The sequence below is a fragment of the Carassius gibelio genome, chromosome B11 (assembly GCF_023724105.1).
Source record: "Carassius gibelio isolate Cgi1373 ecotype wild population from Czech Republic chromosome B11, carGib1.2-hapl.c, whole genome shotgun sequence".
Taxonomy (NCBI): domain Eukaryota; kingdom Metazoa; phylum Chordata; class Actinopteri; order Cypriniformes; family Cyprinidae; genus Carassius; species Carassius gibelio.
Genome location: NC_068406.1, coordinates 20308423 through 20334080, shown reverse-complemented (window position 1 = coordinate 20334080; position 25658 = coordinate 20308423). Strand labels below are relative to the sequence as shown.

General features: G+C 36.0%; 2 protein-coding genes across 3 annotated transcripts in view; one reads left to right on the top strand and one right to left on the bottom strand.

Moving 5' to 3' along the window:
• Positions 1-5302, top strand: part of si:ch211-51h4.2 (uncharacterized) — a 110032-nt gene extending 104730 nt beyond the window's left edge. Inside the window, exon 20 of the mRNA XM_052568849.1 lies at positions 200-5302. The gene's annotated coding sequence lies outside the window, so the exon portion shown is untranslated. The remainder of the gene's footprint in view (positions 1-199) is intronic.
• Positions 1-25658, bottom strand: part of LOC127968017 (F-box-like/WD repeat-containing protein TBL1XR1) — a 54187-nt gene that overhangs the window by 17372 nt on the left and 11157 nt on the right. Inside the window, exons 2-3 of one of the 2 annotated variants that reach the window (XM_052568852.1) lie at positions 16657-16713; positions 5476-5541 (exon numbers count right to left, since the gene is read on the bottom strand). The gene's annotated coding sequence lies outside the window, so the exon portion shown is untranslated. The remainder of the gene's footprint in view (positions 1-5475; positions 5542-16656; positions 16714-25658) is intronic. The other variant, XM_052568853.1, reaches the window with a different exon arrangement.

The following is a 25658-nucleotide window of genomic DNA, read 5'->3' as shown; positions in this document are numbered from 1 at the left end:
CATGGCAACTTCTGAAAACAGTCAAGCTTGTGGCTGATGTAACAGAAGGACATATCAGAGACGGGGAAGGTTATCTGCATATGTTGTGACACTGCTTCTGGGTGAGCGCGGCTGTCACTTTTCTGTCTGAGGTGGCTGTTCACAGCATTTTTGTAATGAAATGTTGACTCATATCAACGATTTTATCTTTGGCTCACAGGTGGGAGTCGCTGGAAAGGGAGGCGATGCGCTGCTCCAAACCAGGACTTGACAGAGGACAACAAGAATGGGAGGTAACATGAGGACAAGATCTAAACTGCCTGGATTCCTGGAGGATCATGGGGATTGCATAACGTTTTTACCTTCCTCCGGCTCTTTGAGAACTCTATGCATGTCATTTAGAAAAACAACAATGTGACTTGTTTTTTACAGAAAAAGGAAGCATTAAAAAAAAAAAAAAAAAAAAATTTTTTTAAAAGGGTTACCAAAAAAAAAAAACAGTCTCCTTTCTAGAATTGATTCTACTAAAAAAGAATAATTATCAATATTGACTGTTTGTTTCTAAATAATTTTTATGCTAATTAACATACCAACATGTACCCACTCAGCATTAATTAGTCCTCTGTTATTGCTTAATTAATCAACAGCCTGTTGTCTTTGAATCTATGTGAAAATGAAACCATCCTGTAACTGAACAATCCTGGAGCTTATTTCATGTGCTGCAGCACAGACACAGACCTGCTGAGCTTGTTTAATGAACTTATTTGCCTCTGCTAACGAGTGACACTAAGTGTGGCTTGATTGCCAGCAGCTAAAGAGCTAAACTATGAGTAAAGCAGCTGAAGCTGACCCTACAGCCTACACAGTTTTTCTGTAGTATGAATCACTAAATTAAACACCATGTTGGAAGGTGAGGCATTGAAGTGTAGGTCAAAGGACAAATGTGTTATGAGCTAAGTGAAAAGCAGAATGCACTGCAGCACCTCAAGGCTTGAATCTTAGAAAACCTTTCCAGAACATATTTTTCCATAAATACAAAAGAAATTAGAATTATTTGAATAATTATGTTATTTCTATCATGACATCTCTCAGGAGATTTTAGCACGGTAATGGATAAGACTATGTTAATGTACAGTATTTGGTCATGGCGGAATAGATCTGCTATGCTGCTGCTCTTAAATTGCTGCTGTTGGTTATTGCTACTGCAAATCAAGTACATGAATTTGCTACTGCTAATACATACGCCTACACAGTGCTGTGAGTATTTAATACTATTTAAGCTGGGGAAGGTGTTGCGAGTATTTAAGACTAAACAAGCAGATCTATACAGGTGGAGCTGGGGAGGTAGAAGATTTCAAAGGAACTCTGAAAGTACACTGCGAAATGCTCTAGTGAAAGCTAACCATTTGAATGTAAAGCAGCAAGCTCATTGGCTGCGTATGCAGCATAAACAAATCAGCTTGTCCTAATTAGTTTAAAGGGATAGTTCACCCCAAAATGAAAATTGTGTCATTAATGACTCACCCTCATGTCGTTCCAAACCGGTAAAACCCCTGTTAATCTTTGGAACACAGTTTAAGATATTTTAGATTAAGTCCGAGAGCTTTCTGTCCGGTATACGGTGTGTACGGTATACGGTCCATGTCAGTTAGAATTTGTTGAAGCATCGAAAATACATTTTGGTTCAAAAATAAACAAAAAATATGACTTTAGTCAGCATTGTCTTCTCTTCTGGGTCTGTTGTGAGCGCGTTCAAGTGGTGTAGTGATATCAGGTTCGTGAACGAATAAGTTCACAGAATCGAACTGAATCGTTTAAAACGGTCCGCGTCTCCAATAAGCATTAATCCACAAATGACTTCAGCTGTGAACTTTTTTAATGTGGCTGACTCTCCCTCTGAGCTAAAACAAACGAATATCTGGGAGTAATTCATTTACTCAAACAGTACACTGACTGAACTGCTGTGAAGAGAGAACAGAAGATGAACACCGAGCCAAGCCAGATAACGAACAAAAGATTGACTCGTTCTCGATTCAAGAACCGTTTCTGTCGGACGCGTCCGATTCGAGAAACGAGGAGCTGATGATGCTGCGCATGCGTGATTCAGTGTGAAGCAGACTGACACACATTGCGTCTGAACCGAACTGATTCTTTTGGTGATTCTGTGCTAATGTTATGAGCACGGGTAAACCGAAGGCTTGAATCAAGGGCAATCATTGACAATGACGTCATTACATTGAGCGCAAAAGAACCAGTGAACCGTTTTCTTCAACCAGTTTATTGAATGGAACTGTCCGAAAGAACCGGTTTGCGGAAAAGAACCGAACTTCCCATCACTACCGGTGATCCGAAAACCGATGCAACCGGTTCTTGACTCGAGAACGAGTCAATCTTTAATTCGTTATCTGGCTCAGCTCGGATTTTATCTTCAGCTCTCTCTTCACAGCAGTTCATATTCCAGGATATTGGTTTATTTTAACTCAAAGGGAGTGTCAGACACATTAAAAAAAGTTCACTTTTGATCAATTTACTGTATTCATGGCAAAAAAAAAAAATGTGTATAGTAGGGATGCACTGGTTGACCGGAACTGGAGCTACAAGTCTGAGTCACAGATACCAGGAAGCGAACAGACGGACTAAACTGTGACAATACTTTTTTTTTTTTGTAAAGAACTTGCATACATTTAAAAATCACCTGCTGTAGCATAATGAAAAAAGGGGCCGATTCATTGGCTCAAGTAAAAAAATATATATATAGATATGAATTTATCATTACTTTTTTTTTAATTGGATGAATGAAACACATTGCATCTTTGTTTTATTCGCACCAACATTATTTGATTTTAACATTTTAGAATAATTTTTTATACAGCATACTCTTATTTAGTTTCACTGGTAAAGAACTTTTTTAAATGTAAAAGCAAACTTAAAAACTGAAACAAATACTGCATGCTGATTAAGAAACATCTTATTGAATTTATGCAGTTGTTGCCTTAAATGAAAACTTAACTGTAACCATGTGAAATTAAAGGCCAGTTCTATGTAGTTTCAACCCAATTCAAAAACAAAAGCTAAATGCTAATGTTTGTACCATCTATGTTTGTATTGAATGTAGGCTTCTTACTGTGCAGTTACTGCTATTCATTTCAGATGTTTACAGTTATGGTTCTCAATAGCCAAAAGTCAGTTTGCCCTATTAAATACCAAATAAACATCTTTTTTATGCATACTTTCCTTCTTTCTTGTTTGTTGCTTACAAAAAAAAAAAAAGGAAATCGGTATTGGAATCAGCCAGTTTGCTTGTAAACAAAATTGGTATCGGTCATGAAAAATCATGATCGGTGCATCCCTAGTGTATAGGTAATAAGTTATAGAAATAATTTTCCCTCTTTTGACACTGGGGTAACATATGATCTGACATATTGTCAGAATAGCAATGATGTAACCTCAAATGTGTTTGGTTTAATGTGACCAGGCAAAGAAAAGACCATATTCAATGCTGGAGCTCAATAATTAAAAGCAGATTGGTTTAACCACTCCCGGTCAGTTAGGAGAGTTATTCATCTCCATGTGAACTGAGTGCACTGACAGCGTTTCCAGGAACTCACTATAACGCAACTCAGACAGCAGAAATTACTAATAAGTAACATATTCAAGGTCTGTTGAGACCCGGTTAACAGGGAAGGCATCTTATCTACAGCCATAAAGGAATTATAGAGGTAACTACCCTTCGACCCAGTTCTGCTGCTGTGTTTTTTACACATGTAAACCCTTAGGATGGGGTGTTTCTGGAACATGTGGAACAAGCACTGCCTAAAGGTCTGCTGGAACATGATCTCGCTGGAGCTGTTCAGAAGGGTTACATCATATCACCACCTGCCAAAATCACTTACTATAGCTAGAGCCAGAGCGCCAGTACACACAGACTCATTCATTGTTCTTATCGGAGTGCATTAGCATTCGCGAATACATTAAACATAATATTTACCAATAAAGGCAACTTGGGATAAAGTTGTCACCTCTGGCCAATTATAAATAGCAGATTGTTAAATTTATAAATTACAGCCTAAGCACCATCTAAGTTTGTGATCTGATGACAGTCGGGTGCATACGATAATGGTTGCTTTCACATTAACACTACTACAATGCTGTAATTATCAGTGGGAAACTCTGCGTTTGGTGGTGTATCAGTTAATGAATCATGACTGAAGCTAATTTGAAGCTAATAAATGTTTTTGTAGAGAACACTGACTTCAAAACACTACATTTTTACAAAATAAATGACTAGCAGTAGGACTTTTTAATTTGAATGGCTAAGTCTGTATCACTCCGTATTGCTCTGAGACACACAATGATTTATCCTGCTTTGGATTGTTTTCAAATTTTCCAATGCATGATTACTACTATACCCTAAAACATTGTAATGCCATCATGATTTGGAGTAGGAAGTCTGAAGATAGTAGCTTTATGATCACATTACACACTATAAAAAATGTTGTGCTGTCACTGTCAAGGTGTATAATGACCCCTTGACCTTTATGGAAGTTAATTACCGTAATTTTGAATTTCTCTGAATTGAATTACACGTTGAATCACATGTTGAACCCATCCCTTACACCCTAACCCACCCTTAAACATACCAATAAAAAAACTACATAGAAATAAGTAAAAAATTTTGAATATTCGAAATATGAAGGCAGTCCTATTTAGACAGATTTATTTATTTTGTTCCCAATTTATATTAGGTGGCCTTAACCTACTATGTACTAACATAAAAAAAATGTACTTATTGTGTTCTTATTTTATTGTAAAACACTTTTGCTGCTATTGAGGTGGAATACGGGTAAAGTTAGGGACAGGTTTGGTGGTTGTGAAAGAATTTTGGTCTTTATATATATCTGGTATATATATTCATTCAAACAGAAAACAGTTATTTCAAACTGCATTAATATTTCACAATTCTATTGGTTTTTAATTGATTTTTTTCCTTGTATTTTTCACAAAAAAGTATCTTACAGACACAAACCTTTTGAACAGTGGTGTATACAGTGTTCTTAAGCCTTAAGTCTATTTTGTCGGTCTCTACATCTACCAGTATTTACTACTTGTAATGCCTAGATTATCAATCACTTTAATGATTCCAGGATTCTCACTGAACTCCCCTCCTCCCTGTCATATGAAAGAGTGACACTGGACATTTCATACAACATTCAAAAAATAAATAAATGAATTAGTTAAAACAATGGTGTATATATCAGAGGGAACAGTTTGCCTTGAATATTCGTGCTACAGACTCTGAATCTTGTCCTTTCAAAAAACAGAGCCCAGCTTTTTTTTTATATATATATATATATATATATATATATATATATATATATATATATATATATATATATATATATATATATATATAGACACACACACACACTACATATATATAGATTTCATTAAAGGAAAAAAAAAGCCATCTTAGCAACAACATGCATTTATACTCACCACACTATCAGCTTTATTTTCACCAGGCAAACGCTTTTTAAGGATCCAACCCAAGTGTCTCAGCACCTGCAATAATATTACAGAAAAGGGTGAATGAAGCAGAATTTTTCAAGCATCTAGACATGAAAAACAAAAAAGAAGAAGAAAAAAAAACACCTGCTATGCACGCCCCAATTAAACCAACCTATCTGAGGTCAAAGAAAGCCTTTTTGTGGATATTGCAGTTTAGATGGAAAATTTCTTATCTTTCCCCATCGTTCTGCTGAGAGCCTCTCTCTCTATTGTTTTCTATCTCTCCTGGGTAAGGTAACAGACTGAATGAGTGTCTCTATGGACTTTCTTAAAATGTCCAATAAATCTTAATGTCACCCTATAAATTTCTTTAGGTTGCCACTTATATTTTTCATGGCAAAAAAAAAAACAAAACAAAAAAAACACCAGACACAATTTCTTGAAAACAAACCCTCCACACTGACTTGTATGTGTGGTATTTGGACAAATGGCTGAAAGCATAAGTCAATTGACATTACAGAAAATGGATTTCACTAATGTTTGTGAAAATGTCAACATTACTTGTATGTAACGGTTCACCTTGCCTCTGTATAATTCATATTAAATGCATTGCCACTTGTGGGCGATATGGCAAAAAATGTAGATCTCTATTTTTTTCAGAATGTTTGGCCGTTTTGACCTATTTTTTTTTTTACTATTTTTTTTTAACTAGATTTAAAACTTTCTAACAGGGCACCACACACAAAGTAGTCAACATGATGTAAATGTTACAAAAATCACTTGTTAAATATCTTTGCAGAAAAGATGCACAAACTACATCTTGTACAAACTTTTCTTATACATATATGCCCAGAAATAATACAGAGAAAATGCTTTAAAAAAAAAAAAACGAATCTCTAAAATATCGTAATTTTTAAATAACTGAAAGTATAATACCAGTAGACTATTATTAACTATAAATGTTCTGTAAAAACAACAGCAGCTTATAGCCTGTCACCACGATGCAAACATGAAATATCAGGCATACAGTAATAGTTAGCCTACAGTTCACTTTAGCCTGTTTTTCCATAGTTTTTTTTTCTATGTAAACATGGACACTGCACATTGACTGCTGCACTCGTATCTCTTGCAGTGTCTCGTGCATGAAATGGCCTTCTAAATATGTGGCACTCAATTTAAAAGAAGTCCACTCCCATCTCCTTGCATATTTTTCTTATTCCACTGCCACGTCGCATTTTTGTCAACACAAAAGGGCATTCTGTGTGAATGTCGCCTAGCCATTTGAGTGCGTCACACATGAGCGGTTAATCACATGCACCAAAATCCTGTTGAATCGTTCTTTTCTCTTTACTGTTATCATTGGCATATTGTCAAAGTGTCTAATTCTAATGTTTGGTAATATTTCTATTAAAAATCACGATTCCTCGAATTCTAAAATATAAAATTGTGTCAAAACATTAAATTCAAATTAATCGATAAAATCTGAAAAATCGCCCCGTCCTAGTTTACAGTGGTGACCAAGGACAAAAATGTGTTTCTGCTGTTCCATAAACGCCACCTGCTGTCAGAGAGTAAATTAGCATTCTAATTCAGCCCATCTGCAGTTTTTGTTTCCTTTTGTTAGTTTGATATAGTATAGTTCCACAAAACTAGGACCATTCTGTTTTTGATAAAAAAAAATTGAAATCATACAACCTAAAGGAAATCAAAAACTGCTCATACTGCATGCATGATTTGTTTTTTATCATGATAAAAATGCAGTGGTTGCCGCTAATTTATGAATGGAAAGAGCACATTCAAAGCCTTGTTCATATAAAAACATTAATTTTTATTTATTAATATGAGTTGAGTTGTGTTGTAAAATTTCGATTTAGTTCTGTATTTGACATTTCAATTTCACAAAGAAAAGTGCAACATTTTGTCCGAGAAATAATAAAAGGACACCTTTTCGATTTACAATATGGCTTAAAAAAACTGAGAAAATCGTATTGTGAGATAAGTATTCTGATTTGTTTCGCATTATGAGTTGGGTGACTTGTTACATCCCTAGAATTACTATGTAGATGATATATACATTTGGAAATTTTAAGATAAGGGCATACCTAGCTAAACTTTCAACAGAGACAAAACAGGTTCCACCACCATCAGGTAAAGCTGATTGACCTACTTTGTTTATTGCTTTTAACCTACATACATCATTGGTGAGGTTTTCTAATGACCCAACAGCTTCTTGAAAGAATAACAAAAGAAAAAATATGTCATAACTCAGAAAAAAATGAAATGTCAAATGGTTTTGTAAAATAGTTTTGCCTGGAAAAAAATAAAAATTTTAAACAGGCACTTTTAAGTAAGCATTTATACAAAGTAACCTAAGTTACAATTTTGCCCTGCCATATACCCACATTTAAAAAAAAATAATAATAATACTAATAAAATAAAAAATCATATCATCCAGGGCAGTATTCCCAGGCGCAGATTAAGCCTAGGTCTGGAATTAATTTCTGCATTCATAAATCACCATCTTGGGCTCACCCTGAGTGTGCATGTGGTAGTTTCCACAGCCGAGTAATGAAACGCATGTATTGACATGGCTGTTAAGTTACAGCTATTGGCGGGTTTCAGTGGTCTCTTGTCTACCAAGGTTAAGCTTAAACAGAGATGGGTGGAAACTACTTCCTTCAGGCCGCCTGCTCCCAGCCCATGTCTCGCGGGTCTCTGAGACTTCTTTGTGCAGTTGCACCTGCTAAATCTATCTGTTTTCCAGAGCAGCGACGATCCAGATAACTCAGATAATTGGCCTGCATTTGCTAAGCGAAGAAGCAGGTGTCATTACGGTGTTAAGCCAAAGAATGTCTGATCTGTGAAAAAAGGGATGGCCAAGATTTGTTAAAAACCAACTTGGGGACTGATTTAGTTTGAAATCAATTTAATTAAATTGCCAATTCATATAAAATGTGAAAATAATTGGGGAAGCACATCCAATCCATTAGAAACATTCTCATACCCAAGTACACAATCTCAATTTACTGTGCTGTGTTACAAAATGTGTAAGAGATTTGCAATTAATAACACAACTCAAGCACACTGCCACAAGCGCTATAACAAAAATTAGTGTAAAGCAAAACTAATACTAATTAGGATTGTACAGTGTACCGGTGCTACAGAAGTATCGCAATGTCCAAGCCTCAAAATACCACAACATTTAATGCTAGTTCTTCAAATGCCATTCACACAAGATGCAAGGCAAACTGTCACAGAATTAAATAACGATTAAATTGAAAGATTAATTTTTAATCTAACGGCATCTTATAAAGCGAAACCACAGACATTTAACAGGAAAAAACATCCATCTGGTGCATCTCCACATAAAAACAACTGAAAATAGTGCACACTATATAAAGGCGAAATCAACAGCAGCATTAGAACCTTCTGTAATACATTCATTATTGAAGATTTGCAACTGAAATAATTTTATGGTAAACTTCAAATGTCATCCAAATGTTAGGCCTATGTTTGGATTTACAAAGTCTCTCTTCATTTAAAAAAAAAAAAAACAAGAAAAACTGTATTAAAGATTTTTTTTTTCCAAATCCAGATATATCACCAAACACCAGTTTTTTTTAACATTAATCCACCATTTTTATCTGACAAAAATTCCTACATATATTTAAAACTACACCATTTCTGAATAATTAAAAGTTGTGAAAGTCTGGAAAGTCATGACTTAATGGTTAGAAAGTTTGACTCCTAACCCTAAGGTTGTGGGTTCGAGTCTTGGGCCGGCAATACCACAACTGAGGTGCCCTTGAGCAATGCACCGAACCCCCAGCTGCTCCTCGGGCACCGCAGAATAAATGGCTGCCAACTGCTCCGTGCGTGTGTTCACAGTGTGTGTGTGTGTGCGCTTTGGATGGGTTAAATACAGAGCACATATTCTGAGTATGGGTCACCATACTTGGCTGTGTGTCACATTCATGTCAAAAGCCCTTGTAATAATGGCCTTCACTGAAGTCCACCACAACCAGTACGGAAGCTTCTCATGCTGATTTTGCTATTATATCTCACGTTTTATTTTTCACACAATTTATCAAGGTTTCATGATGCTTTAGCTGGTATCCTACTATGAGACACCATAAAGATGTGGTGACAATATCAAGTTTTGTCTTTCAGGTCAACTATTGTTAGAGCAGATAATGCATCAACAAGAGTTACAAAGAAGATTACAATAGGTTATCGTGCAACTGTATGATTATCTTGGCAACATCTACATTGTGCTGTTGAACTTATCTTCTCGGGTTTAGCTCAGGTTAGCAATTATTGTCTTATTCTAAGCTTTTAAGCGGGTCCTTTGTTTAAACCAACAATACCGGGTCCAATACTTTACTGAGTGCAACCTTCGACCGACAGACCTCAATACAATCTGCTTTGCCCTGATAACTCAAGTGCACACTATAATAAAAACTTTTTTTTTTCCCAAGTGAAAGGAAACTGTTTGTTATCTGTGATACAGTTGTAAGCAGGGGACCAAGATTCACACTGAAAATGAGCTAAAAGAACCCCCCCCCCCTTTCTTCAGAAAGTCTACCTAGCGAAACTGAAACTTCACGTACTTGAGCACACACAACATTTTTGTCAATCTTCATAATGCTACCTAGCTAAAAGGAAACAGATGTCACTGTTTCCTTTCAAAGAGCAGTAAGTCTTTCCTCCTACACACCAAAGGGACAATTCACAATTCAGTGGCGTATGGGAGGCTGTTTCCTCATCTCTCTCTCTCTCTCGTAAAGAGAGACATAGGCTCCAACAGATGCTTCCCATCCCCCATGCGTTGAAATAAGGTAATGGGGGGGGGGTGTTCGTTAACAACTGTTGATGCACCTGCTTGATAAGCAAAACACCTTCTCTATTGTTCTGAGGATCTTACATCAGACAGGAAGCAGGCAGATATAAAAAAGTCCATCGTGTGATTCAGATGGAGCTACAGCAGCTCAGGCACAAAGGTTACATTTTGCATATTCATCACTAAATGACAGTTGCGTTAACATTAATGGCAAATAATCTGGGGAGGTGATAGCATCAAGGACTGGGCTTTATGAAGCAAGCAAAAGCAAAATGATAAACTAGAGGTGGTCAAGATGGTTGAGTAATGAGAACAGTTGGCAAGACGATCTACATTTCTTCTGACTTTTTTTTAGCCAGTTCTCATGGTTTAATTATTTTGTGTTAGTTGCATGTCAGTTTGTACGATATGATCCCAATGAGATCTTCGTCAAGTCAAAGACAGATTGTGTGACATCAACAGTCATGCTTGTAAGACTGTATGACAAAACTACAATTTAAAAGTTTGGGGTCTGTAAAATGTTTTTGAAAGATGCATCTTATCAAGCTATGCTTACCGATGCTGAACTGATTCGATCTGGCATAGCAAACCACTGTCACTATGAAACCCTTTTCGTTTATGGATTGCATTTTTTTTTAATCATGCGTCACGCTATACTTTAAAGGTCCCATGACATGGATTATTTCCTTTTCTTTAAATGCGTTTTAATGTTTCCTTAGGTGTACTTATATTGTTAGTATGATTTTTACATTTAAAATTTAGAATTTTTAGATCCTGGTATTAGCCCTCTGGCTTGAATGCTCTGTTTGAAGGGGCGGGTCTGCTGTGAGACCACAACTGTTGTGATTGGCTGACATCGTTGCATTCGAAATGCGTTCATGTGGAACCCCTCTCAAATATATATATATATATATGTATTTTTTTTTTTTACTATTACAGCTGTCGAGATTAACGAATCGTGGAAGTGTGGATTATATAATTATTTTTTCGATCTTTTCCCATCACATGAAAGGCTGCAGTGATGAGTATTGAGTAGACAGAGTCTGTTTATCGCGCGGATGCAGTGATCTCGTCATTATTGCAACACATTATCTCACAAAATGCTTTCACCACAGCTAACAGCAAACACATGAATACAGTAAGAGCTTTGTTGTGCAGCATAATAGCGTCATTCATTGTAACGGCAGTTTGGGCAAGTGTGCAGATATACTCGCGATGTGTAACAGCTCCAGAAAAAAAGTGAGCTTTCTTTGATCGTTCTCTGTAGTTAAATCACAATTTAAATAACAGATTTGTTTCATGCTACTAAGAGAAACAACGTGAAGTTGATCGTTTAGTCAATGCTTGATTCACTGATGCATAAACAATATTAAACGATTTAGAAAGAAAGTCTGTGTGAACTTGAATGATTAGCTACACATCAGAAATCACTGATCACAGATCAGGCATTAATGAACACTGTTACTCACCGTTTGTGCCGGTGCTGTCGAATCCATATCATAAAAGTCTGTTTGTAACGCCTGTGCTGACATTGCGACTGAATTATATGTAAATATTTGGACGGGTAAAGCAGAGAAAGGGGAGGTAACAATTCTCCTTGCAACGTCACAACGAGGAGATTCAAGATCAGCCCGTTTGAGAAGGCAGAGAAAGATGGAAAAATCTCGATTTACACCGATTCAAATTTCTAGAAACTTGGGGACCATATACAGGCTAGGGGAACTAATATTAATGTTAAAAAACCTCAGAAAGTGAAATTTTCATATCATAGGACCTTTAAGACTGGATGTAAAATATAAAAACAGTTAAACCACATCTGAAAAATCCCTGTTCCCAGACCTAATTATACAGTAAATATCAATAAGTCAGTTAGTCAAATAGTTTTTCAGAAAATCCCGGCCCTCCATTAGTCGAGTTTGAATATAAACGTACATTTTTCTATCCCTAGAACACCCTTAGCACTTGATTGAAATTGATTTGTTGATGTTTTATTGATAAGTGCCAAACTGGATTAAGCTATAAACTTTCATCTGCATTTTAATAATGTAGGTATTTTCACATTTAATAAACATAATAAATAGTTCATGAAAGTGAGCAAGGCTGTGTTTCTATAAAAGCAGCGGGTCTTAAAGTATCACCTAGGCACCCCTTTCACGGTTAAATCTCTAAAAGATTGATCTCGTAAAAACAACCTAGACAGAGGTAAGGCTGACATTGTTTTCTAAAGCTGGTGTCGTAACCATACAAGGTACGTTTTTTTGCCTGAAGCCAAAACATGGAAATTCAATATTTTTATACAGCTCTAGTAAAGGAATTGTGGCCACAGATTACATGATGGATTGAGGCTACACCAAAGCAAACTCCCCTGTCTCCAGTCCTGCACAGCACCTTCACAACTCGCAACAGATGTGTATCTTTTCTTTCTAAGTGCAATATATTGGCTTTTGTTACATTTCAGATATTTTCAGACAAGCTCTGGATAGCCACATGATGAACATGTCCAAAAATGGGTATGATTATACATGAAAGCCCTGAATCTCACTCACCCGCATCGCCAGACCTTAAGTTGTCATTTTAGCCCATGATGTTGTAAAAGGCCTGTAACCAATACAGGAGTTAAGAGGTTTATTAGGTCTCGATTTTCTTTCAGTCTCCACCAGCTTAGAGCCAAACCAATCTCTGCCCCAATACTAGCCGCTCTATTCTCAGTGTTTCTATGGCAACACTCTCAAGAAAGTGACAAAAAGATCTGGAGTGAAAAATAGCATTTATAGTGGTTCAAAATTATATATAGAATTTAGTGATTTCAGAAGCAACCATAATAAGACCAAAAGAATAAACCATTTCACTGCCAAAATTGCTTTAGCGGAGATTGATCAAACTTGATCAAACCATCCTGCTACAATTCAATGAAGCGCTCAAAACTCACGCACCTTGATACCTGAAACAATACACCCTGTTGGAGAGGAACTATCAAGAGAATAGTCAACAGGCAAACTGAGAGGCAATTCTTGTGAAGGGTTTAGGGGTCTCTGGGGGTTTGTGAAGTGGTTCAGATTGACAGGTTGAACTGCCACTACTCGAGTAAATTACAGGTAATTTCAGCTTCAAAAAGAGGCAGTCAAAACTGCTGTCCCTTAAATGGCAAGCACTCAAGAACTCACGTTAATTACCATTCATAATTAGTTTTCAAACTATGCATGACAAGCTCCGAACTCACTTTGTTACAGAAACACATTTCAAGCAGAACATTTCGGAAACAATATAAAGGCGAGCTTGAGTAGAGCTATTTATGTAGTGCATGATGCAAAAAGGCTATTCTCCATGTTTACAGATAATTAGCCTGTATTTGTCTTGACTGAACAAAATGAATAACTATGGAACATGAACATGTTAATTTGACATACTTTTGGTTACGCAACAGCACCTAGGGAGTTAGTTTAACTAGGGATGCTAAATGTAGAACTAAAGAGCTAAATGTACAGCACTAAAGTACTGGAACGATTTTGCGCCAACTTGAAGGGTTGCATTGGCACCTGACAGTGTGTACTAGGATGTGACGTAAGCCGGTGACAGCAACAACATAAACAAAGAAAAACAATATTAACAACAGGAGGATGTTGTGTCTCGCGGGTTTCACAATAATAGACATGGAATGTCGAAGTATACATAAAGCCACTGAATGAATGGAAAGGAGGTCTTATTTATTGCTGATCACCATACTTGCAAAATAAGTTGACACAATGTTTACAGTATGTTACACAGCGTTTTAAATCATGGCGGGTGAGGGCATTTTTGAATGCATCTGGCCAATCAATGTCTACTTACGTCACAGGTAGTACCAGTTGTGCAGGTCAGACCCTGCTCTGGAGTAGGAGCTAATTTGGTTCCCGAAAAAGGCAGTCAAGTACTAAAATCACACCTAGTTCCGGCGGTACTATTCCACATTTGTTCCACGATTAGTGCTGGTACTATAAAAAGATTCCGGCGGTACAAAAGGCCCTTATATTACAACTGTGTTGCACAGAGAAGACACAAAGAGATTTTTTTTTTTCACGATTTTATAGTATTTTGTTGAAATTAAAAATAAAAATGGAAGTTAATCATTTATAAATGCTACTAAAATCTCAATCATCTTAATATTACCGTTAGGGTAAAAATAAATTATAAAATTGTACTTTAAAAAAGCTGCCTGCGCCGACATATAGTGCAACTGCGCTCAGAGCACCAGAGTTCGATTCCCACCTCAAGTAGAGTTGTTCCGATTCCGATACTAGTATCGGAAATATCTCCGATACCACAACAAATTCTGGCATCGGCATCGGCGAGTACATGAACCCATATACCGATCCGATACCATTTTCTTAAAAAAGACCTAGTTATGACCGCAAGCTTTGCCTAACCGCTGCACGGTTCTTCTTCGCTGCTCAAAATGCATTGAAAACACAGGAAGTTGTGCTGTGTTGCCACAAGCAACCCCTGTTTAGAGCAGCGAAGAAGAAATGAAAACGCGTTAGCAGCCCTTATCTATATATGACTGGATCACTCATCACATTCTAAACTGCCAAAACACAGTGAAGCCGCTACTATATTATAGATCAGTGGTTAGCAGTATGTCTCTGTAGTACCGGTAGTTACAGACTCTCGAGTATATTCAGTACCGGCAGCTGCGTTCAGTCGCTTCCGTGTAAGTCAAAACGCAGGGCTCCAGACAGTAGCCGAATATATACTAGTGTCTGTGAATATTAAACTGCAAAATACTATTTAAATATTACTCCCGCAAAATCTACATCTCTGTGGGTGACTGGCACAGATGCGCGAGAGCTCGCTGTTTTGTAGTCTCTGCTGTGTGTCATGAGCACACGAACGCATAAACCGTCACTTCATGAGAATTTACCGTTTCATTTGAGAATACTGTCATATCATAAACACAGACACTCAAAGATCTTCATGGCAGCCCATTAAAATAAATGTTTGGTTTACATGAGTAAATTGACAATATATAAAGCTACTGTTGTAGCCTACAGTAATAATAATACATCTCTATAATAATAATAATTATGCCTAGATGGTTGCTTGTTTTTTACTTGTTTTTTACTTGTTAGAGATTATCTGATTAATAGATCTTTTTTTATATTCCTAGACTTATTTGTTGCAGTTTTTTTATACAGTTATATTGTAAAACTTAAATACCTTTTTTAGTTTGCGGTGTTAGATTTTTGGCTGCATTTGAAGTTCTTTTTTGCATAAGAAAATAAATAATACTGTCAAATTCATGTTAGATAATAAAAATACTGTAATAAATACAGTAGTTCACCATGTATTTGTTCATGTTTTATTGAGGGATCTGTCTGAAGCACACCATAAAAAAATTCTAGCAATTTACACAGGGCTAGTAGTATATACAGCTGTATATACAGATATACACCCAGGTATCGGATCAGTACTCGGTATCGGCCGATACCCTGAGCCCAGGTATCGGAATCGGTATCGGGAAGAGAAAAAGGGTATCGGAACATCTCTAACCTCAAGGTCCTTTGACTTTCCAGTCATCTCTCCACTCTCCTCTCAAAATAAAAGGCCCATAAATATATCAAAAAAAGCTAGCTAAATTATCAATTTTAAAATAAAATAAACTTGAAGTCAAACATTTTAAATACTATTTTTAATTTAAAATAAAAACTAAAGTCAACCATTTAAAATATTATGCAAATATGCAAAACTGAAATAAAGCATTTTAAATGCTACTTAAAAAATAAAAAATACAACAATTTTAAATGCTACTTCAAATTAAAAAATAAATATTTTAATATTTAAAAAAATATTTTATAAAATTCCTATTTTTAAAAAAAATACATGCATAAATACATAAATGCTACTTGAAAAAAAGAAAACTAAAGTAAATAATTTTAAATGCAACAAGTGAATTTAGATTTGACAACATGACAAAATAGATAACTACTCATTTGCTAATGATTATATTTAATAGTATTAAACTAAGTGTTTTGAGTGATGGAAAATAGAATCTAATTGGACATGGGAATAATGTGCATGGGGCCATATATATTGTGCAACTGCTTTTTGAAGCTGCTGTACAGTATTTGGTACAACATCACTGTGCTCAACCTAAATTTCTGCACAGTCTGTTACTTCTAAAATAAAATAAAAAGATGAATGACTATCAAATTCAACACTCAGGCATTCCATAATTCAGTCACAGCCGTCCATGGGTCACGAGACTACATGTGTATGGGTTCAAGGTGCCTTGAAGTTGACCAAAACAAATAGCTGCAGTCTAGAAAAGAACAAGAGATCTTTTCTTGGCTTACCATGTGATCAGGTCTTGCTCCAATGTGAACCCTTAGCAGTGGAGGAGTCTCTACAGTCTGGACATAAAGAGGAAACAAAAACTGTTACTTGGTGCCATGTAGCAATGAAGGGTCAATAAATAAATCATGTTTGGATTGTAAACATGTGAGTAACTTTCCATTTCTCCTGAAAAAATAAGCAACTGTTTGTCCAAATGCATAACATGAGACACTGGTTTCAATTCATCATGAGATCATCATCCTGTTGAGTTAAGGTGACATTTAGGTTTATTAAAATAAAAATGGAAAGAGTAATCTTTTTTTTTTTTAAATGTCATTTTTCGCTAATTTCCATGATCGATCGTCATTTAAATTAACGTTTAATTAATCGATTAATCGTTAACCTTAATGCTGCTAAATAAGTTTATTTCAGCGGCATGCATTCACCGGCATGAGAGGATGTGCAAAAGCTACTCTCAAACACTCTCACATGAAATAAAGGGGTTTTAGTATGAATAAAATGTTAGTAGCAGGATTATAAAATTAATAGATGTTATTATTATGATCATTTGATAAAATGATACTATGCTGACACTTTCCAATCCCATCATGGATACTGCTAAACATGCCTGTTAAATGGCTTCGTGGTGCTCGTCGTAGTATTTTAAAACACAATTGCAGTGTTTTTAATTGACATTATGGCTTCCATCAGCACTGCTGCAAAACAAACTGTTGCTCACATGAAAAATATTTATGTGAGTATTATGACCCGTGTACATTTTTGCGTTCTGGTAGGCCTATTTGATAAAAAAAAAAATTGGCATTAGATCGTGACATGTGCGTGCGAGACGGAACAGGCGCGGGTTTGGATAGAAGTTAGAGGTTATTGCTCACGTCTTATTCGGCACAAATCCAAATGTTTTCATATTTCCAATGTATTTGCATCTTAAACTACTATTTATAATGTAAACTAGGCTTGTACATCATAAGCATTTGCATATAGACGGTAAAGATCATCACAGCAGAGTGGACCGTTATACTACAGCCTAATTAAACTGACCAGTGTAACCTTTTATATGTTTGGTTGACTATTTTATTTTGATAATGAACAGACTGCAATGAAAGTTTGAATTACTAGAATATGTGGGGGGCGGGGGCAGTGCGCGCAAGGCGCTAGTGCGATCGAACAGCTGAATCATTTTTTTATTTTTTATTTTATTAAATTTTTTTGGAGTAAGATATAATCCGCAAAAAAAATCACTTCTATTTTTGCACACTCACAATAAAAAAAAGAAGATGTGTGATTTTATAAAAATAAAGCAAACATACAAAATCTGTTTTGTCATCCTTTCCGATCAAATCACTGAAAGCATATGAAGGTAGTCAAAAATGCAAGTGACTAAATAACAGATGTGAAAACACTATCAATCCCAAATGAGTCCAGAAACACAGCACAGCTCTGCCTATTCTCGCCCCTGACCTAATCACAAAAAAAATACATCTACAAAGAGGTGGAAACAGGACCTATCAGTAAACAAGCTCAGGGGCCATCAGTTTCACTGTTGAAGTACAGCATCAGACTTAACCACTCGTGGATCTCTTACAGAATGTTTGTCCAAGTCTCATTGATTCCAATTTGACTGGTCAGCCATCCGGAAGTCAGTGTGAACCAGTTTCCATCAGCTTGCCAGTTTTATTTATCAAGGTAAAAGAATACCAAAGCAATAGCTAAAGGTGATCTGCACTGTAAAATTATCATCAAGGCAAATTTAAATCCATCTTTTAAGCTAATTTTACTCTGGTGCACCTAAAGCTTTGCTGCTGCTTGAATGAAAAATGAAGTGCTGACTTGGAAGTCCAAAACCAAAAAGTATTTTTGCAGAGTATGACATGAAAATATAACCTTGTGATTCTCTAACAACTTACTGGCTTCACAGGAATGACAGAAGCAATTACTTTTGATTGATAATGTTTTTTTATAACTGTCAAAAACATACATTTACAATCCACTGCTCCTGTATTTGTGAATTGACAGGTCTGTAGCCCAAATGTATTTCTTTCTTTGTACACTTCTTGTCAATTCTGCTGTCAAAATGTACTGCCTGCATTCTGATTCAGTCTCAGCAGTGAATTGAAAACAGAAAAACACCTCTGGAAAAACGTAATCATTTGAATCCATTGCAAAAAGCAGTAATGATACTATTAAGCATATACAGAGCTCCAAAAGGAATATAAAACTCTCTTATATTCTTATCAAATTAAACATTTCAAAACTTTAATTTTAAACATTTTCTCTAAGAGGAGCACAAGTGTCTTATTAATATTAGACAAAGGGATCTCTTTCAGCCTCATCCTGGGGGATCTGGATTGAGGAGAAACGCATCTAAAAGGAATCCTCTATCAAATTCTCTTCCTGCTGCCCATTTACAACGGTATGACTGATTCATAAGGCAGTGTCTCCGTTTACTTTCTGGCTAGACTATCATTACAGCATATTTTTCTCACACATCAGTGTTTCACCATGGAGATGCCCTTTCCTGAACCTTGACTCTCACCCTTTTAGCGGTCCAGAGTGAATCCGGTGAGAACGACGGTGCAGAATTAGAGAAAGAGTTTAATTGGGTCATCTGAGACCGGCAGAAAAGACGTGTGGGACTGATGAAGGTCAACGGAGGCAAAACTCGATAAGGTTGCACACGCTAAAAACTGCTTATCAGAAGGAAAAAGAGTAGAGAAGGCACAATGGTCGAAAGGTTGGACAGGAGCGAACAAAAGGCCTGAAAAGAGAGCTGAGGACATAATTATTGCAACTAATTGGATTCAGCGTGTGAAATTATATATCAGAGCGTGAGGGCTGCAATGCAAAACTGCATGACACCTCTTGGGTTTGGCTCGTTTTTATGTGTGAAAATAAGGATTCCCAAATGTTTTATATATTAAACATTTTAAGCTGCACATGTGTAAGTAAAGTGTGATACCAATCAAATAAATGAAACTATACTGTTGGTATGTATTGGAAAAATCTCTTATACTCTTATACCGAGGCTGCATTTATTTGATTACACATGCTCTAGTCTTCAGTGTCACATGATCCTTCGGAAATCATTCTAATTTGCTGTTTTGGTGCTTAAGAAGCATTTATTTTTGTTATAAATATTGAAAACTGTTTTTTTTCTGTTTAATATTCTTTTGTAGAAGCCATGATACACTATCATTCAAAGTTTGGAGCAAGATTTGTTTTAAACAAAACTTTATTCAGAAAGGACACATTTTAAATTTATCAAAAGTGTCTGTAAAGACATTTATAAATGTTACAAACTATGACAAATTTAAATAAATGCTATTCATTAAACTTTCTATTTAACAAAGAATGCTGAAAACAAAATTGTGACAGGTTTCCCCAAAAATAAGCACCACAACTATTTTTAACATTTTTAAATGTTTCCTGAGAGGCAAAACAGGGAATGTCTAACATCATCAGAATAAACCTGCACAATTAAAATTGTCAGCATGAAGCCAAAAGACTTTATGAATTTACAACTAATGGCAGTCTTTCATTTTACTGATTAAAGATTATTGATTTCCCATGTTATACCAACACACAAACACTTGATTGAAAACATGCAGCCTGTACTGACACCCTGTCTCCAATGTGTGCTTGCAACTATTATGCAGTGGAGAAATACCAAGCTATGGTCGATCTCAATCAGATACCTTGTTTACTAGGGAACTGAGCCATTTGGATTAGCCTAAGGAAGCTGCTGAATCTTGGAGAGAGATAAGTTACGTTTAAGGAAGCCATTCGGAGAATATATGGTTTTAGCTCCAAACCACGTGTTGGTATTTATCAAGAGCAGGGAGGCAGAAGTATAGCTGCCCTACATAAAGCTAGTTTCGAGATGAAGAGACGTGTTAGTCCACCTACACATTTAACAAAAGACCATGATCAGAATAATGGCTGTTAGTCTGTGAATGAGCCGTACGTTTGCACTGAAACTAAAGAGGTTGTTTTTTTTTCATAAATTCAAATGATGTCCTTGAAAGCCCATGTCTTTTTTTTGTGTTTTTTTTTTGGAGAAGTACAAACAAGCTCTTCCAGCTATAAGTTGTTATAAAAAAAAATATATAATAATAATAATAAAAATTTAAGGCCCTGTCCAAAAGGAGACACGTTTATAATTGTATCATATTGGCATTTCATCCAGAAATGCCAATATGCATTTTGGGAGCATTTTGTGAAATGATGTCATCAACCCACTTCTCAAACCTAGTCAGACACCGCTATATCACGTAACGGCAAAAAACATGAACACTGAGTGAAAGCTCTGGCTTCATGTGGATGTGGACTTCTTCTTTCTTACTGATACAGGCTGTACTCCAAATACTCTTTTTTTTTTTTTTTATCAAAAGTTTCTCTTTTTAATCCATTTTTATCTATAATAATGTATCATTAAAAAACTTCAAAATTCAAGTCAAAATTATGAAAACAAGTCAAAAATGAAATAATTAATTCTAGAATAATTGTGGATTTTGTAGGCATTGTCACAGAAAGTAAATCAAACAAAAACACATAACTAGTGTTGGGCGATATGGTCATTTTTCAAATCGTCATATCGTCAGCCCATGAGATCGACAATACACTATCTTATCGTACATGGGTGGAGCAAGAGAAAGACTCTTTGTTCTGGTGTTTTAAACTGTGCAGGTGCGCGATAGAGCGTATGGAATCACCAATAATCAAAAAAATATACTTTAAAACATACTGATAAACTAACGTTAAATATAAAAATACTATATTTAAAACAGCTAGTTCATATATAGTCGGATGCAACTGTCATAGTGATAAATTTGTGACAAATTTGCCGCATCTGCGCACGGAAGTTATTAGTCTAAATGTTCTGCATAATCAGTCAACCGTGAAATCAATAGTAATTTCATTTAAAGTCCAACAGTTTAACACTAATATTGGGCATAAACTAACACGTTAAACAGGAGTGCAACATTCTTGATAAACAATAAGCAAAGTGGACAGCCATAATGCAAAACATTTAGTGCAGGCTTGTTGCACTAATATGGTTGTGTTTATGATTCAAAATTTCAACAACAACAAAAAAAATCGCATTGGTGATTCTAGCCCGAATCTGTTTCTGTATGCATGAGACTGTCTGAATACCAGCAGACTTCACATTCCTGTTGTAAAAAGAGAAACATTGTGCAGAAGTATTATTTGCTGTTGTGCGTGTGTCCGAAGCTGCAGTTGCTGTGTGACGCGTGTTCCAAAAAAAAAAAAAAAAAAAACCCTGGACATGCTCCGAGAGAAGGTTGTTAAAATCTATTTTCTATTTTTGTTTCGAAACTTGTGTTGGTTCGTTCAATCGATTCGTGCAATAGATTTTCGAACATAAAGTGACAGTCGACACGGTCATGGTTTTAGACTAGACGGGAGAAGGGATGGGCAAAGATCTGGGCACAGTTTTTCAGTTAAAGCAGTGTCGAGCTGTTTGAAATAATTTTTTAGATGTATTATGGTGCCCAAAACCGTATGACTTTGAACAGTGACCGCAAACATTTTGTTTACTGCAGCCGCAGCAATCATTACCAAGCGTAAACCATTGACTCTGACAATGAATGAGAGTATGAGACGAAGCGAACGCACAGGCCATAGTGTGACATCCGTGTAAACATAGATGACGTCACAGGTTTTTTTAAGAAAGACCTTCGTTTGTATGTAGGCCTAGCCAGTTTATATATTTACAGTACTTACTAAAATATAATTATTGTATTGCTTTTGTATTAGTTGTTTGAAGAGTAAAAAAAACTTGGTCGGTCTAAACCCAAATTTACAACCGGCAAGTCGGTCGGACTTAAAGCAAAAAATATTTTAAAAAATTGAGTCTGTCCTTAATTGACAGGGTCGGTCAGGTTACGGCAAACAAGAATATTTTTAAGGATGGCCTAATCATAAAGACCTCAATTTGCTGTTTCAAGTGTATTAAATTGAATTTATTGGATGGTGTCCTACCAAGAGCAGAATTGGACACCCCTGTTAGTTAATCTAACTTTTGTAGAAAATTTTTTTTGTGGTTGAAGCTTTCAAGATGATCAGTTAAAAGATTTCAACAACTTTTCCCATCACTAAAGCACCATTTCTGAAAAACCATTCACCAACTTTTGACAATAATTTACAAAAACTGTTAGGCTGTCGGTAAATTGACATCAAAGTGCTCTTTTTCTTGAAGTATGGCCACACTTACTGTTGTTAGGTGAATTGTGACTGAAAATTTGTGTGGGCAAAAGTGTTACTAGGGCTGGGCAAAAATATCTAAATTGTTGTTGTTGTTTTTTAAATGAGGGCGATTTGATTCTCAAAGATTCAAAAGCCGCAAATTGATCTTTTCCATTAATTTTTTCAGCAAAAAATTTAAAACAAGATTTGATTAATATGAATCTTTTTATTAGTCTTTTTATTAGTGTTTATACCACGGTAATCTCGTCAGTCATTCAGTGCTTTTTTGTGCTGCTGTGGTACACCATATATGTTTTTGCAAAGGGAACAAAGGACCATTTTATTTGGCCTCTGTTTAAAGAATTTCCATACTTTGGATAACCATGGTCTCTGTTTTTGTGATAGAATGCAACTTTTTCCATTCCCAGGAGCAGAAGCCGCCTTTAGGCGAGATGTAAACAGTGTGACGCGTCGACGCATTTCATGCACGTCGATGTATTTTTGTAGTCAACGTAATTGATGACGTCGACACGTCGTTGCAGCACTACTTGTCAGTAAAGCCAGTTCTATAATCAACAGTAAATCTCCATCATGTGGGTGCTTTCACATGGAGCAGCATCTACTACACAGAGCCATTGCTCACTGAAAAGCTGCGCAAAACATGTGCAAAATATTATTGTTTTGCGCATATGATTTATCGTGCAGCCCTATTGCTTTTTTTATTTATTTTAATGAACCTGTTGTGCAGCACTTTGTTTGCCCAAAAAATAAAAGGGTTTATCATTTGATTGGGATGTTTACTGTTCATTTTATCAAATATCAATAGCATTTTTATTATATTCACTGATCGTAATCAAAAATACATAAATAAAAACTAGAATCGAACCTAGAATCTTATCGAATCGAGAGCTTTCAAATCAAAAAAGAATTGATTCGCGACATGTGAATTGATACCCAGCCCATGCAGATTTAGCAATTGGTCATGCGGATTTGACTTCTGTTATGAGCTGTGCTTCCAACATAAAACAATTTTCAATCAGAAAATTGCAAGTAAATTTCATACACAATTACACTGAAACAGCAAGTAACGCACTGAATTAAACAAACAAAAAAAGTAGGAAATGGAAATAGTATTTTCTTGTGAAACTCCAATAACCTGTTTTATTTATGACTTCTCAAAAATAAATTTTACAGTGTACATCACTACAGTATTGACTTTCTGCATATAAAACTTAGTCAAAATTCTCTAATGTGACCACACCTTCACTATGTAGGCCTAACCACCAGTGATGCGCGGGTTGATCCAAAATGAGCGGGTGCCTGCGGTCACCCGCAGTTGCCTGCGGTTACGAGTCATCCAAAAATATTTTTAATTATATTCGGGTCGCGGACGGTCGGGTCGTTTGAAATGAAGATGCCAATCAAACCTTTGTAATTAATATAGTACTAGACACAATTTTGAAATACATAGGCCTACACTTTATTGGCTGAATAACTGGTGCAAAGATTATGCTCGAGCTCAGTCTGCAGGAAGAGATGGAGGCGGCAAGAAAAAAGGTGAAGACCTTTGTTTTAGGTAAAACATGATTTTGACGACTTCATTAAGTTTTGTTTTATAGAAAACAATCGTTTTGTATAAATTGTATTTTAATTTTGATCAATGTTTTATCAATCAATTGCCCGTATTTTATCAATAAGAAGCAAATATATAGCAGACAATGTAATGAGGTGCCGGCAGGATCACTTGCATTGCATGTAAACTGCAGGGCGCCGAAACTCAGCTTGTGCCTCACAGATTTGAGAAATATAGGCTATATATTACATAAAGCTTGAAATGTCTACTTTTAAATGAAAATAATAAAACCAAAATAACTCTCTAATTATGTAATCCATATGAAATGTGCATTTCTCTCTGGCGACACAGAAAACACCAATTTATTACTAAACAATTAAATGTCTCTTTGCATATTTTCGAACCAGCAGACCATTCTGGGTTGAGTGAGACCCCACGGAATGAGTGAGCGGAGCGCATAATATATGGAGAAATGCACTCTCTGCTCACGAGCTCTGATCGGAACAAACCCAAACCTCACTGTCTGCTGAACAGAGACATCAAAATAGACATAGCCAGACTAGACTATTTTAGAAAAAAAATTATGAGCTTATTGACAAAATTAGAATATAAGGATTTTTTTTTTCCTAGTTCCTACGTCTATGGCCAAATGCTATGATGAGCATTTACTAGAAAATGCTGGTCAGGAAGCGAGTAGGGTATAATATTTTCTTTTCCTTTTTTTAATGGTTCGAGTTGCGGGCGGGTTAGTTGAAAATGTCGGTCGGGTGCAGGTTATTAATACATTGACCCGCGCATCACTGCTAACCACAGATACAATTTCACAATTAAAAAAATGAAGAACCTTGAAAAACCTGACACCATGCTCTCTAACCTTCAGCAGCAAAAATATAATTCCTCCATTCAAATGCCAAGTGACTGATGCACTAGGCCCTTTTACACTCAGCCAACAGATACCATGATCTCAGCTTAGTAAGGCTAGGTTTCTCATTCCATACACCGATCACAAACACCCTATTATACAGCCTGGCCTTCTTTGTCCAAGCATTGGTGTAATGGCCAAATGTAATTAGGCTAAGTGACAGGGGTCTTTCTTCACAACTGTTAAATGCATATTATCTGCAAGTCCAAAAGACAGTGGTCTAGACCACATGGCTTTGCGACAGATAATGGGCTAGCCAACATGAGTGATCTACTGGAAGGAATATCTTGACAGTGGAAAAA